Source organism: Salvelinus alpinus, chromosome 6 (genome assembly GCF_045679555.1).
Source record: "Salvelinus alpinus chromosome 6, SLU_Salpinus.1, whole genome shotgun sequence".
NCBI classification, from domain to species: Eukaryota; Metazoa; Chordata; class Actinopteri; order Salmoniformes; family Salmonidae; genus Salvelinus; species Salvelinus alpinus.
Window position 1 is genome coordinate 73,196,318 of NC_092091.1, and position 14,985 is coordinate 73,211,302.

The 14,985-nt window shown below is 51.5% G+C and overlaps 1 protein-coding gene across 3 annotated transcripts in view; it reads right to left on the reverse strand.

Moving 5' to 3' along the window:
* dlc1 (DLC1 Rho GTPase activating protein) overlaps window positions 1-14,985 on the reverse strand; it is a 169,774-nt gene that overhangs the window by 20,118 nt on the left and 134,671 nt on the right. The window lies entirely within an intron of this gene.

Consider the following 14,985-nt stretch of genomic DNA (forward strand, 5'->3'; position numbering starts at 1 on the left):
AGAGAGATGGGAAAAGAGAGAGAAGAAGAGAGAGAGAGGAAGAGAGAGAGAAGAAGAGAGAGAGGAAGAGAGAGAAGAAGAGAGAGAGAGAGAGGAATAGAGAGAGAAGAGAGAGAGGAAGAGAGAGAGAGAGAGAGAGAGAGAGAGAGAGAGAAAGGAAGAGAGAGAAGAGAGAGAAGAAGAGAGAGAGAGAGAGGAAGAGAGAGAGAAGAGAGAGAGGAAGAGAGAGAGAGAGAGGAAGAGAGAGAGAAGAAGAGAGAGGGGAAGAGAGAGAGAGAGGAAGAGAGAGTGAGATAGAGAGAGATGGGAAAGGAGAGAGAAGAAGAGAGAGGAAGAAAGAGAAAGCGAGAGAGAGAGAGAGAAGAAGAGAGAGAGAGGAAGCGAGAAGAAGGAAGAGAAGAAGAGAGAGAGAGAGAGAGAGAGAGAGAGAGAGAGAGAGAGAGGGGGAGGCGAGCAGCTAATGAGGCGCTGAAGGATAAGCCGGGATAAGAGGATAAGAGGGGAAGAAGAGAAGGAATGAAAAGAGAGAGAAATCAGCTAGATTGGCGACAACAAGACGACAAAGGGGGAAGGAGGGGGGGAAGCTTATCCCGCTGGACACCTGGCGAGGGGGTGGGGGGTAGTAGTAGTGTGTGTGTGTGTGTGTGTGTGTGTGTGTGTGTGTGTGTGTGTGTGTGTGTGTGTGTGTGTGTGTGTGTGTGTGTGTGTGTGTGTGTGTGTGTGTGTGTGTGTTTGTGCTCTGGAGAGCTCTGAAAGCAGATCCTATGACAATGGAGGGAGGAAGGGGTTGAGAAAGGGAAGGATAGAGGAAGGGATGGAGAGAGAGAGGGATTGAGGAAGGGGTTGAGAAAGGGAAGGATAGAGGAAGGGATGGAGAGAGAGAGGGATTGAGGAAGGGGTTGAGAAAGGGAAGGATAGAGGGAGGGATGGAGAGAGAGAGGGATTGAGGAAGGGGTTGAGAGGGAAGGATAGAGGGAGGGATGGAGAGAGAGAGGGATTGAGGAAGGGGTTGAGAAAGGGAAGGATATAGGGAGGGATGGAGAGAGAGAGGGATTGAGGAAGGGGTTGAGAGGGAAGTATAGAGGGAGGGATGGAGAGAGAGAGGGATTGAGGAAGGGGTTGAGAAAGGGAAGGATAGAGGGAGGGATGGAGAGAGAGAGGGATTGAGGAAGGGGTTGAGAAAGGGAAGGATAGAGGGAGGGATGGAGAGAGAGGGATTGAGGAAGGGGTTGAGATGCTTGAATGGAGAGATGACTTCTGAAGCTTTGCTTCAATACACTATTCCCTATTTAGTGCATTGCTTTTGACCAGGACCCAAACTCTGGTCAAAAGTAGTGCACTATACAGGGAATAAGGTGCCATTTGGGACGTAACCTAGATCAACAGGAAAAGTCCACTCACTCCTGATAAATCTGATAGATGCACGTTGAACAACTGTATTTAAATGCATTGAAGTTACTTCACCGGTCCCAGGAGTCAACTGTTCAGTAACAGAGGAGGCTGGTGAGTGGAGGGCTGCTCATAATAATGTCTGGAATGGAGTCAATAGAGTGGTATATAAGCCCCTCCTCCAATGACGGACATAAAGATGGCAGAATTCACAGACCAAGTCATTGTTTTAGCACCAAATCAGACCAACGTTTTCTGTTTTTCCAAACTGCAGGCGTATTGAAGGTAAAATTGGGCTCATGTATACTCTGCCAGTGACTATATTAAATAAAAACTATAATAAATAAATAAAAAAACGAAAAAGTATTATAATAAAAGAAACAACAAAATAAAAATGAACAAAAAAATTACGGAGAGCTATGTACAATGGGCAAACTTAGGAAAACAAAGAATTTGTGGTAAGTGAATGTGGGCCACCATCTTTATGCACCTCCGCTATTGAAAGTGACACCATCGGAGCTTTACCACTGACATGACATTATATGACATGATAGATAGCCCTTTAAAAGTTACCCACAACCCCTTGGGCCTAGAAGCCACCCAGGTGTGGCGAAAGGAGGGGATGCTCTAGATTTATTTTCTTAAAAAACGACAACAAGAACATCGCGTGACCGTGGAGACGGAGCGAGGGAGGGAATGTGGAGAGATAAGACAAGAGAGATGGAGAGAACAGGACAACGGTACAAAACGTCTCTAATTGGAGAGAAGTAAACATTCACAGCCCCCACGGTGCACGTATCATACCTCATCACTTAGAGACAGAGAGAGAGAGAGAGAGAGGGGAGGTGAGAGAGGGAGGAGAGAGGGAGGTGAGAGAGGGAGGAGGGGAGGTGAGAGAGGGAGGAGAGAGAGAGGGAGGTGAGAGAGGGAGGACAGAGAGAGAGGACAGAGAGGGAGGATGTATGGGAAAGCTGAAGAGGTAGAAGCATAATGAAAGAGAAAGAGGGAGAGAGGGAAGTACAGAGAGAGGCAGAGTGAAAGTAAGACGAAAGCGATGGATACATAGCGAGAGAGAAAACAGGTGGGAGTCAGAAGAGAGATAGAGAGAAAGAGGCCGAGGGAGAAAAGAGAGGCTTATCGCGCTCCTCTTTCATCTCTAACCCAACCTGCAGAGCATGCCATCTTTGAAGATATACTTTCTTCGCTTTCTTCACTATGCCTTCCCCTATTGCAGAGAAGATGAACAGATAGACAGATTTAGAGAAGAACAAATAAATAGACAATGGAACATAAAAGTGGGTGAAAGTTGAGAAAGAGAGGAGGTGAGGAGGACATAGAGAGGTGAGGAGGACATAGAGAGGTGAGGAGGACATAGAGAGGTGAGGAGGACATAGAGAGGTGAGGAGGACATAGAGAGGTGAGGAGGACATAGAGAGGTGAGGACGACATAGAGAGAGGTGAGGACGACATAGAGAGAGGTGAGGAGGACATAGAGAGAGGTGAGGAGGACATAGAGAGGTGAGGAGGACATATAGAGGTGAGGAGGACATAGAGAGGTGAGGAGGACATAGAGAGAGGTGAGGAGGACATAGAGAGAGGTGAGGAGGACATAGAGAGAGGTGAGGAGGACATAGAGAGAGGTGAGGAGGACATAGAGAGGTGAGGAGGACATAGAGAGGTGAGGAGGACATAGAGAGAGGTGAGGAGGACATAGAGAGGTGAGGAGGACACAGAGAGGTGAGGAGGACATATAGAGGTGAGGAGGACATAGAGAGAGGTGAGGAGGACATAGAGAGGTGAGGAGGACATAGAGAGGTGAGGAAGACATAGAGAGAGGTGAGGAGGACATAGAGAGGTGAGGAGGACATAGAGAGGTGAGGACGACATAGAGAGAGGTGAGGAGGACATAGAGAGAGGTGAGGAGGACATAGAGAGGTGAGGACGACATAGAGAGAGGTGAGGAGGACATAGAGAGAGGTGAGGAGGACATAGAGAGGTGAGGACGACATAGAGAGAGGTGAGGACGACATAGAGAGAGGTGAGGAGGATATAGAGAGATGAGGAGGACATAGAGAGGTGAGGAGGACATAGAGAGGTGAGGAGGACATAGAGAGGTGAGGAGGACATAGAGATGTGAGGAGGACATAGAGAGGTGAGGAGGACATAGAGATGTGAGGAGGACATAGAGAGGTGAGGAGGACATAGAGAGGTGAGGAGGACATAGAGAGGTGAGGAGGACATAGAGATGTGAGGAGGACATAGAGAGGTGAGGAGGACATAGAGAGGTGAGGAGGACATAGAGAGGTGAGGAGGACATAGAGAGGTGAGGAGGACATAGAGAGGTGAGGAGGACATAGAGAGGTGAGGAGGACATAGAGAGGTGAGGAGGACATATAGAGGTGAGGAGGACATAGAGAGGTGAGGAGGACATAGAGAGGTGAGGAGGACATAGAGAGGTGAGGAGGACATAGAGAGAGGTGAGGAGGACATAGAGAGGTGAGGAGGGCATAGAGAGAGGGGAGGAGGACATATAGAGGTGAGGAGGACATAGAGAGGTGAGGAGGACATAGAGAGGTGAGGAGGACATAGAGAGGTGAGGAGGACATAGAGAGGTGAGGAGGGCATAGAGGGGTGAGGAGGACATATAGAGGTGAGGAGGACATAGAGAGGTGAGGAGGACATAGAGAGGTGAGGAGGACATAGAGAGGTGAGGAGGACATAGAGAGAGGTGAGGAGGACATAGAGAGGTGAGGAGGGCATAGAGAGAGGGGAGGAGGACATATAGAGGTGAGGAGGACATAGAGAGGTGAGGAGGACATAGAGAGGTGAGGAGGACATAGAGAGGTGAGGAGGACATAGAGAGGTGAGGAGGGCATAGAGGGGTGAGGAGGACATAGAGAGGTGAGGAGGACATAGAGAGGTGAGGAGGACATAGAGAGGTGAGGAGGACATAGAGAGGTGAGGAGGACATAGAGAGGTGAGGAGGACATAGAGAGGTGAGGAGGACATAGAGAGGTGAGGAGGGCATAGAGAGGTGAGGAGGACATAGAGAGGTGAGGAGGACATAGAGAGGTGAGGAGGACATAGAGAGAGGTGAGGAGGACATAGAGAGATGAGGAGGACATAGAGAGGTGAGGAGGACATAGAGAGGTGAGGAGGACATAGAGAGGTGAGGAGGACATAGAGAGGCGAGGAGGACATAGAGAGAGGTGAGGAGGACATAGAGAGGTGAGGAGGGCATAGAGAGATGAGGAGGACATAGAGAGGTGAGGAGGACATAGAGAGGTGAGGAGGACATAGAGAGAGGTGAGGAGGACATAGAGAGGTGAGGAGGGCATAGAGAGAGGGGAGGAGGACATATAGAGGTGAGGAGGACATAGAGAGGTGAGGAGGACATAGAGAGGTGAGGAGGACATAGAGAGGTGAGGAGGACATAGAGAGGTGAGGAGGACATAGAGAGGTGAGGAGGACATAGAGAGAGGTGAGGAGGACATAGAGAGGTGAGGAGGACATAGAGAGGTGAGGAGGACATAGAGAGGTGAGGAGGACATAGAGAGAGGTGAGGAGGGCATATAGAGGTGAGGAGGACATAGAGATGTGAGGAGGACATAGAGAGGTGAGGAAGACATAGAGAGGTGAGGAGGACATAGAGAGGTGAGGAGGACATAGAGAGGTGAGGAGGACATAGAGAGGTGAGGACGACATAGAGAGAGGTGAGGAGGACATAGAGAGAGGTGAGGAGGACATAGAGAGGTGAGGAGGACATATAGAGGTGAGGAGGACATAGAGAGGTGAGGAGGACATAGAGAGAGGTGAGGAGGACATAGAGAGAGGTGAGGAGGACATAGAGAGAGGTGAGGAGGACATAGAGAGGTGAGGAGGACATAGAGAGGTGAGGAGGACATAGAGAGAGGTGAGGAGGACATAGAGAGGTGAGGAGGACATAGAGAGGTGAGGAGGACACAGAGAGGTGAGGAGGACATATAGAGGTGAGGAGGACATAGAGAGAGGTGAGGAGGACATAGAGAGGTGAGGAGGACATAGAGAGGTGAGGAGGGCATAGAGGGGTGAGGAGGACATAGAGAGGTGAGGAGGACATAGAGAGGTGAGGAGGACATAGAGAGGTGAGGAGGACATAGAGAGGTGAGGAGGACATAGAGAGGTGAGGAGGACATAGAGAGGTGAGGAGGGCATAGAGAGGTGAGGAGGACATAGAGAGGTGAGGAGGACATAGAGAGGTGAGGAGGACATAGAGAGAGGTGAGGAGGACATAGAGAGATGAGGAGGACATAGAGAGGTGAGGAGGACATAGAGAGGTGAGGAGGACATAGAGAGGTGAGGAGGACATAGAGAGGCGAGGAGGACATAGAGAGAGGTGAGGAGGACATAGAGAGGTGAGGAGGGCATAGAGAGGTGAGGAGGACATAGAGAGGTGAGGAGGACATAGAGAGGTGAGGAGGACATAGAGAGAGGTGAGGAGGACATAGAGAGGTGAGGAGGGCATAGAGAGAGGGGAGGAGGACATAGAGAGAGGGGAGGAGGACATATAGAGGTGAGGAGGACATAGAGAGGTGAGGAGGACATAGAGAGGTGAGGAGGACATAGAGAGGTGAGGAGGACATAGAGAGGTGAGGAGGACATAGAGAGAGGTGAGGAGGACATAGAGAGGTGAGGAGGACATAGAGAGGTGAGGAGGACATAGAGAGGTGAGGAGGACATAGAGAGGTGAGGAGGACATAGAGAGGTGAGGAGGACATAGAGAGAGGTGAGGAGGGCATATAGAGGTGAGGAGGACATAGAGATGTGAGGAGGACATAGAGAGGTGAGGAAGACATAGAGAGGTGAGGAGGACATAGAGAGGTGAGGAGGACATAGAGAGGTGAGGAGGACATAGAGAGGTGAGGAGGACATAGAGAGGTGAGGACGACATAGAGAGAGGTGAGGAGGACATAGAGAGAGGTGAGGAGGACATAGAGAGGTGAGGAGGACATATAGAGGTGAGGAGGACATAGAGAGGTGAGGAGGACATAGAGAGAGGTGAGGAGGACATAGAGAGAGGTGAGGAGGACATAGAGAGAGGTGAGGAGGACATAGAGAGAGGTGAGGAGGACATAGAGAGGTGAGGAGGACATAGAGAGGTGAGGAGGACATAGAGAGGTGAGGAGGACATAGAGAGGTGAGGAGGACATAGAGAGGTGAGGAGGACATAGAGAGAGGTGAGGAGGACATAGAGAGATGAGGAGGACATAGAGAGGTGAGGAGGACATAGAGAGGTGAGGAGGACATAGAGAGGTGAGGAGGACATAGAGAGGCGAGGAGGACATAGAGAGAGGTGAGGAGGACATAGAGAGGTGAGGAGGACATAGAGAGGTGAGGAGGACATAGAGAGGTGAGGAGGGCATAGAGAGGTGAGGAGGACATAGAGAGGTGAGGAGGACATAGAGAGGTGAGGAGGGCATAGAGAGGTGAGGAGGACATAGAGAGGTGAGGAGGACATAGAGAGGTGAGGAGGACATAGAGAGAGGTGAGGAGGACATAGAGAGATGAGGAGGACATAGAGAGGTGAGGAGGACATAGAGAGGTGAGGAGGACATAGAGAGGCGAGGAGGACATAGAGAGAGGTGAGGAGGACATAGAGAGGTGAGGAGGGCATAGAGAGATGAGGAGGACATAGAGAGGTGAGGAGGACATAGAGAGGTGAGGAGGACATAAAGAGAGGTGAGGAGGACATAGAGAGGTGAGGAGGGCATAGAGAGAGGGGAGGAGGACATATAGAGGTGAGGAGGACATAGAGAGGTGAGGAGGACATAGAGAGGTGAGGAGGACATAGAGAGGTGAGGAGGACATAGAGAGGTGAGGAGGACATAGAGAGGTGAGGAGGACATAGAGAGAGGTGAGGAGGACATAGAGAGGTGAGGAGGACATAGAGAGGTGAGGAGGACATAGAGAGGTGAGGAGGACATAGAGAGAGGTGAGGAGGGCATATAGAGGTGAGGAGGACATAGAGATGTGAGGAGGACATAGAGAGGTGAGGAAGACATAGAGAGGTGAGGAGGACATAGAGAGGTGAGGAGGACATAGAGAGGTGAGGAGGACATAGAGAGGTGAGGACGACATAGAGAGAGGTGAGGAGGACATAGAGAGAGGTGAGGAGGACATAGAGAGGTGAGGAGGACATATAGAGGTGAGGAGGACATAGAGAGGTGAGGAGGACATAGAGAGAGGTGAGGAGGACATAGAGAGAGGTGAGGAGGACATAGAGAGAGGTGAGGAGGACATAGAGAGGTGAGGAGGACATAGAGAGGTGAGGAGGACATAGAGAGAGGTGAGGAGGACATAGAGAGGTGAGGAGGACATAGAGAGGTGAGGAGGACACAGAGAGGTGAGGAGGACATATAGAGGTGAGGAGGACATAGAGAGAGGTGAGGAGGACATAGAGAGGTGAGGAGGACATAGAGAGGTGAGGAGGGCATAGAGGGGTGAGGAGGACATAGAGAGGTGAGGAGGACATAGAGAGGTGAGGAGGACATAGAGAGGTGAGGAGGACATAGAGAGGTGAGGAGGACATAGAGAGGTGAGGAGGACATAGAGAGGTGAGGAGGGCATAGAGAGGTGAGGAGGACATAGAGAGGTGAGGAGGACATAGAGAGGTGAGGAGGACATAGAGAGAGGTGAGGAGGACATAGAGAGATGAGGAGGACATAGAGAGGTGAGGAGGACATAGAGAGGTGAGGAGGACATAGAGAGGTGAGGAGGACATAGAGAGGCGAGGAGGACATAGAGAGAGGTGAGGAGGACATAGAGAGGTGAGGAGGGCATAGAGAGGTGAGGAGGACATAGAGAGGTGAGGAGGACATAGAGAGGTGAGGAGGACATAGAGAGAGGTGAGGAGGACATAGAGAGGTGAGGAGGGCATAGAGAGAGGGGAGGAGGACATAGAGAGAGGGGAGGAGGACATATAGAGGTGAGGAGGACATAGAGAGGTGAGGAGGACATAGAGAGGTGAGGAGGACATAGAGAGGTGAGGAGGACATAGAGAGGTGAGGAGGACATAGAGAGAGGTGAGGAGGACATAGAGAGGTGAGGAGGACATAGAGAGGTGAGGAGGACATAGAGAGGTGAGGAGGACATAGAGAGGTGAGGAGGACATAGAGAGGTGAGGAGGACATAGAGAGAGGTGAGGAGGGCATATAGAGGTGAGGAGGACATAGAGAGGTGAGGAGGACATAGAGAGGTGAGGAGGACATAGAGAGGTGAGGACGACATAGAGAGAGGTGAGGAGGACATAGAGAGAGGTGAGGAGGACATAGAGAGGTGAGGAGGACATATAGAGGTGAGGAGGACATAGAGAGGTGAGGAGGACATAGAGAGAGGTGAGGAGGACATAGAGAGAGGTGAGGAGGACATAGAGAGAGGTGAGGAGGACATAGAGAGAGGTGAGGAGGACATAGAGAGGTGAGGAGGACATAGAGAGGTGAGGAGGACATAGAGAGGTGAGGAGGACATAGAGAGGTGAGGAGGACATAGAGAGGTGAGGAGGACATAGAGAGAGGTGAGGAGGACATAGAGAGATGAGGAGGACATAGAGAGGTGAGGAGGACATAGAGAGGTGAGGAGGACATAGAGAGGTGAGGAGGACATAGAGAGGCGAGGAGGACATAGAGAGAGGTGAGGAGGACATAGAGAGGTGAGGAGGACATAGAGAGGTGAGGAGGACATAGAGAGGTGAGGAGGGCATAGAGAGGTGAGGAGGACATAGAGAGGTGAGGAGGACATAGAGAGGTGAGGAGGGCATAGAGAGGTGAGGAGGACATAGAGAGGTGAGGAGGACATAGAGAGGTGAGGAGGACATAGAGAGAGGTGAGGAGGACATAGAGAGATGAGGAGGACATAGAGAGGTGAGGAGGACATAGAGAGGTGAGGAGGACATAGAGAGGCGAGGAGGACATAGAGAGAGGTGAGGAGGACATAGAGAGGTGAGGAGGGCATAGAGAGATGAGGAGGACATAGAGAGGTGAGGAGGACATAGAGAGGTGAGGAGGACATAGAGAGAGGTGAGGAGGACATAGAGAGGTGAGGAGGGCATAGAGAGAGGGGAGGAGGACATATAGAGGTGAGGAGGACATAGAGAGGTGAGGAGGACATAGAGAGGTGAGGAGGACATAGAGAGGTGAGGAGGACATAGAGAGGTGAGGAGGACATAGAGAGGTGAGGAGGACATAGAGAGAGGTGAGGAGGACATAGAGAGGTGAGGAGGACATAGAGAGGTGAGGAGGACATAGAGAGGTGAGGAGGACATAGAGAGAGGTGAGGAGGGCATATAGAGGTGAGGAGGACATAGAGATGTGAGGAGGACATAGAGAGGTGAGGAAGACATAGAGAGGTGAGGAGGACATAGAGAGGTGAGGAGGACATAGAGAGGTGAGGAGGACATAGAGAGGTGAGGACGACATAGAGAGAGGTGAGGAGGACATAGAGAGAGGTGAGGAGGACATAGAGAGGTGAGGAGGACATATAGAGGTGAGGAGGACATAGAGAGGTGAGGAGGACATAGAGAGAGGTGAGGAGGACATAGAGAGAGGTGAGGAGGACATAGAGAGAGGTGAGGAGGACATAGAGAGGTGAGGAGGACATAGAGAGGTGAGGAGGACATAGAGAGAGGTGAGGAGGACATAGAGAGGTGAGGAGGACATAGAGAGGTGAGGAGGACACAGAGAGGTGAGGAGGACATATAGAGGTGAGGAGGACATAGAGAGAGGTGAGGAGGACATAGAGAGGTGAGGAGGACATAGAGAGGTGAGGAGGGCATAGAGGGGTGAGGAGGACATAGAGAGGTGAGGAGGACATAGAGAGGTGAGGAGGACATAGAGAGGTGAGGAGGACATAGAGAGGTGAGGAGGACATAGAGAGGTGAGGAGGACATAGAGAGGTGAGGAGGGCATAGAGAGGTGAGGAGGACATAGAGAGGTGAGGAGGACATAGAGAGGTGAGGAGGACATAGAGAGAGGTGAGGAGGACATAGAGAGATGAGGAGGACATAGAGAGGTGAGGAGGACATAGAGAGGTGAGGAGGACATAGAGAGGTGAGGAGGACATAGAGAGGCGAGGAGGACATAGAGAGAGGTGAGGAGGACATAGAGAGGTGAGGAGGGCATAGAGAGGTGAGGAGGACATAGAGAGGTGAGGAGGACATAGAGAGGTGAGGAGGACATAGAGAGAGGTGAGGAGGACATAGAGAGGTGAGGAGGGCATAGAGAGAGGGGAGGAGGACATAGAGAGAGGGGAGGAGGACATATAGAGGTGAGGAGGACATAGAGAGGTGAGGAGGACATAGAGAGGTGAGGAGGACATAGAGAGGTGAGGAGGACATAGAGAGGTGAGGAGGACATAGAGAGAGGTGAGGAGGACATAGAGAGGTGAGGAGGACATAGAGAGGTGAGGAGGACATAGAGAGGTGAGGAGGACATAGAGAGGTGAGGAGGACATAGAGAGGTGAGGAGGACATAGAGAGAGGTGAGGAGGGCATATAGAGGTGAGGAGGACATAGAGATGTGAGGAGGACATAGAGAGGTGAGGAAGACATAGAGAGGTGAGGAGGACATAGAGAGGTGAGGAGGACATAGAGAGGTGAGGAGGACATAGAGAGGTGAGGAGGACATAGAGAGGTGAGGACGACATAGAGAGAGGTGAGGAGGACATAGAGAGAGGTGAGGAGGACATAGAGAGGTGAGGAGGACATATAGAGGTGAGGAGGACATAGAGAGGTGAGGAGGACATAGAGAGAGGTGAGGAGGACATAGAGAGAGGTGAGGAGGACATAGAGAGAGGTGAGGAGGACATAGAGAGAGGTGAGGAGGACATAGAGAGGTGAGGAGGACATAGAGAGGTGAGGAGGACATAGAGAGGTGAGGAGGACATAGAGAGGTGAGGAGGACACAGAGAGGTGAGGAGGACATATAGAGGTGAGGAGGACATAGAGAGAGGTGAGGAGGACATAGAGAGGTGGGGAGGACATAGAGAGGTGAGGAAGACATAGAGAGAGGTGAGGAGGACATAGAGAGGTGAGGAGGACATAGAGAGGTGAGGACGACATAGAGAGAGGTGAGGAGGACATAGAGAGAGGTGAGGAGGACATAGAGAGGTGAGGAGGACATAGAGAGGTGAGGAAGACATAGAGAGAGGTGAGGAGGACATAGAGAGGTGAGGAGGACATAGAGAGGTGAGGAGGACATAGAGAGGTGAGGAGGACATAGAGAGAGGTGAGGAGGGCATATAGAGGTGAGGAGGACATAGAGAGGTGAGGAGGACATAGAGAGGTGAGGAGGACATAGAGAGGTGAGGAGGACATAGAGAGGTGAGGAAGACATAGAGAGAGGTGAGGAGGACATAGAGAGAGGTGAGGAGGACATAGAGAGGTGAGGAGGACATAGAGAGGTGAGGAGGACATAGAGAGAGGTGAGGAGGACATAGAGAGGTGAGGAGGACATAGAGAGGTGAGGAGGACATAGAGAGGTGAGGAGGACATAGAGAGAGGTGAGGAGGGCATATAGAGGTGAGGAGGACATAGAGATGTGAGGAGGACATAGAGAGGTGAGGAGGACATAGAGAGGTGAGGAGGACATAGAGAGGTGAGGAGGACATAGAGAGGTGAGGAGGACATAGAGAGGTGAGGAGGACATAGAGAGGTGAGGACGACATAGAGAGAGGTGAGGAGGACATAGAGAGAGGTGAGGAGGACATAGAGAGGTGAGGAGGACATATAGAGGTGAGGAGGACATAGAGAGGTGAGGAGGACATAGAGAGAGGTGAGGAGGACATAGAGAGAGGTGAGGAGGACATAGAGAGAGGTGAGGAGGACATAGAGAGAGGTGAGGAGGACATAGAGAGGTGAGGAGGACATAGAGAGGTGAGGAGGACATAGAGAGAGGTGAGGAGGACATAGAGAGGTGAGGAGGACATAGAGAGGTGAGGAGGACACAGAGAGGTGAGGAGGACATATAGAGGTGAGGAGGACATAGAGAGAGGTGAGGAGGACATAGAGAGGTGAGGAGGACATAGAGAGGTGAGGAAGACATAGAGAGAGGTGAGGAGGACATAGAGAGGTGAGGAGGACATAGAGAGGTGAGGACGACATAGAGAGAGGTGAGGAGGACATAGAGAGAGGTGAGGAGGACATAGAGAGGTGAGGACGACATAGAGAGAGGTGAGGACGACATAGAGAGAGGTGAGGAGGACATAGAGAGAGGAGGAGGACATAGAGAGGTGAGGAGGACATAGAGAGGTGAGGAGGACATAGAGAGGTGAGGAGGACATAGAGATGTGAGGAGGACATAGAGAGGTGAGGAGGACATAGAGATGTGAGGAGGACATAGAGAGGTGAGGAGGACATAGAGAGGTGAGGAGGACATAGAGAGGTGAGGAGGACATAGAGATGTGAGGAGGACATAGAGAGGTGAGGAGGACATAGAGAGGTGAGGAGGACATAGAGAGGTGAGGAGGACATAGAGAGGTGAGGAGGACATAGAGAGGTGAGGAGGACATAGAGAGGTGAGGAGGACATAGAGAGGTGAGGAGGACATATAGAGGTGAGGAGGACATAGAGAGGTGAGGAGGACATAGAGAGGTGAGGAGGACATAGAGAGGTGAGGAGGGCATAGAGGGGTGAGGAGGACATAGAGAGAGGGGAGGAGGACATATAGAGGTGAGGAGGACATAGAGAGGTGAGGAGGACATAGAGAGGTGAGGAGGACATAGAGAGAGGTGAGGAGGACATAGAGAGGTGAGGAGGGCATAGAGAGAGGGGAGGAGGACATATAGAGGTGAGGAGGACATAGAGAGGTGAGGAGGACATAGAGAGGTGAGGAGGACATAGAGAGGTGAGGAGGACATAGAGAGGTGAGGAGGGCATAGAGGGGTGAGGAGGACATAGAGAGGTGAGGAGCACATAGAGAGGTGAGGAGGACATAGAGAGGTGAGGAGGACATAGAGAGGTGAGGAGGACATAGAGAGGTGAGGAGGACATAGAGAGGTGAGGAGGGCATAGAGAGGTGAGGAGGACATAGAGAGGTGAGGAGGACATAGAGAGAGGTGAGGAGGACATAGAGAGGTGAGGAGGACATAGAGAGGTGAGGAGGACATAGAGAGGTGAGGAGGACATAGAGAGAGGTGAGGAGGACATAGAGAGGTGAGGAGGACATAGAGAGGTGAGGGGGACATAGAGAGGTGAGGAGTACATATAGAGGTGAGGAGGACATAGAGAGGTGAGGAGGACATAGAGAGGTGAGGAGGACATAGAGAGGTGAGGAGGACATAGAGAGGTGAGGAGGACATAGAGAGAGGTGAGGAGGACATAGAGAGGTGAGGAGGGCATAGAGAGGTGAGGAGGACATAGAGAGGTGAGGAGGACATAGAGAGGTGAGGAGGACATAGAGAGAGGTGAGGAGGACATAGAGAGGTGAGGAGGGCATAGAGAGAGGGGAGGAGGACATATAGAGGTGAGGAGGACATAGAGAGGTGAGGAGGACATAGAGAGGTGAGGAGGACATAGAGAGAGGTGAGGAGGACATAGAGAGGTGAGGAGGACATAGAGAGGTGAGGAGGACATAGAGAGGTGAGGAGGACATAGAGAGGTGAGGAGGACATAGAGAGAGGTGAGGAGGACATAGAGAGATGAGGAGGACATAGAGAGGTGAGGAGGACATAGAGAGGTGAGGAGGACATAGAGAGGTGAGGAGGACATATAGAGGTGAGGAGGACATAGAGAGGTGAGGAGGACATAGAGAGGTGAGGAGGACATAGAGAGGTGAGGAGGACATAGAGAGGTGAGGAGGACACAGAGGGGTGAGGAGGACATAGAGAGGTGAGGAGGACACAGAGGGGTGAGGAGGACATAGAGAGGTGAGGAGGACATAGAGAGGTGAGGAGGACATAGAGAGAGGTGAGGAGGACATATAGAGGTGAGGAGGACATAGAGAGGTGAGGAGGACATAGAGAGGTGATGAGGACATAGAGAGGTGAGGAGGACATAGAGAGGTGAGGAGGTCATAGAGAGGTGAGGAGGACATAGAGAGGTGAGGAGGACATAGAGAGGTGAGGAGGACATATAGAGGTGAGGAGGACATAGAGAGGTGAGGAGGTCATAGAGAGGTGAGGAGGACATAGAGAGGTGAGGAGGACATAGAGAGGTGAGGAGGACATATAGAGGTGAGGAGGACATAGAGAGGTGAGGAGGACATAGAGAGGTGAGGAGGACATAGAGAGAGGTGAGGAGGACATAGAGAGGTGAGGAGGACATAGAGAGGTGAGGAGGACATATAGAGGTGAGGAGGACATAGAGAGGTGAGGAGGACATAGAGAGAGGTGAGGAGGACATAGAGAGGTGAGGAGGACATAGAGAGGTGAGGAGGACATAGAGAGGTGAGGAGGACATAGAGAGAGGTGAGGAGGACATAGAGAGGTGAGGAGGACATAGAGAGGTGAGGAGGACATAGAGAGGTGAGGAGGACATAGAGAGGTGAGGAGGACATATAGAGGTGAGGAGGACATAGAGAGAGGTGAGGAGGACATAGAGAGGTGAGGAGGACATAGAGAGGTGAG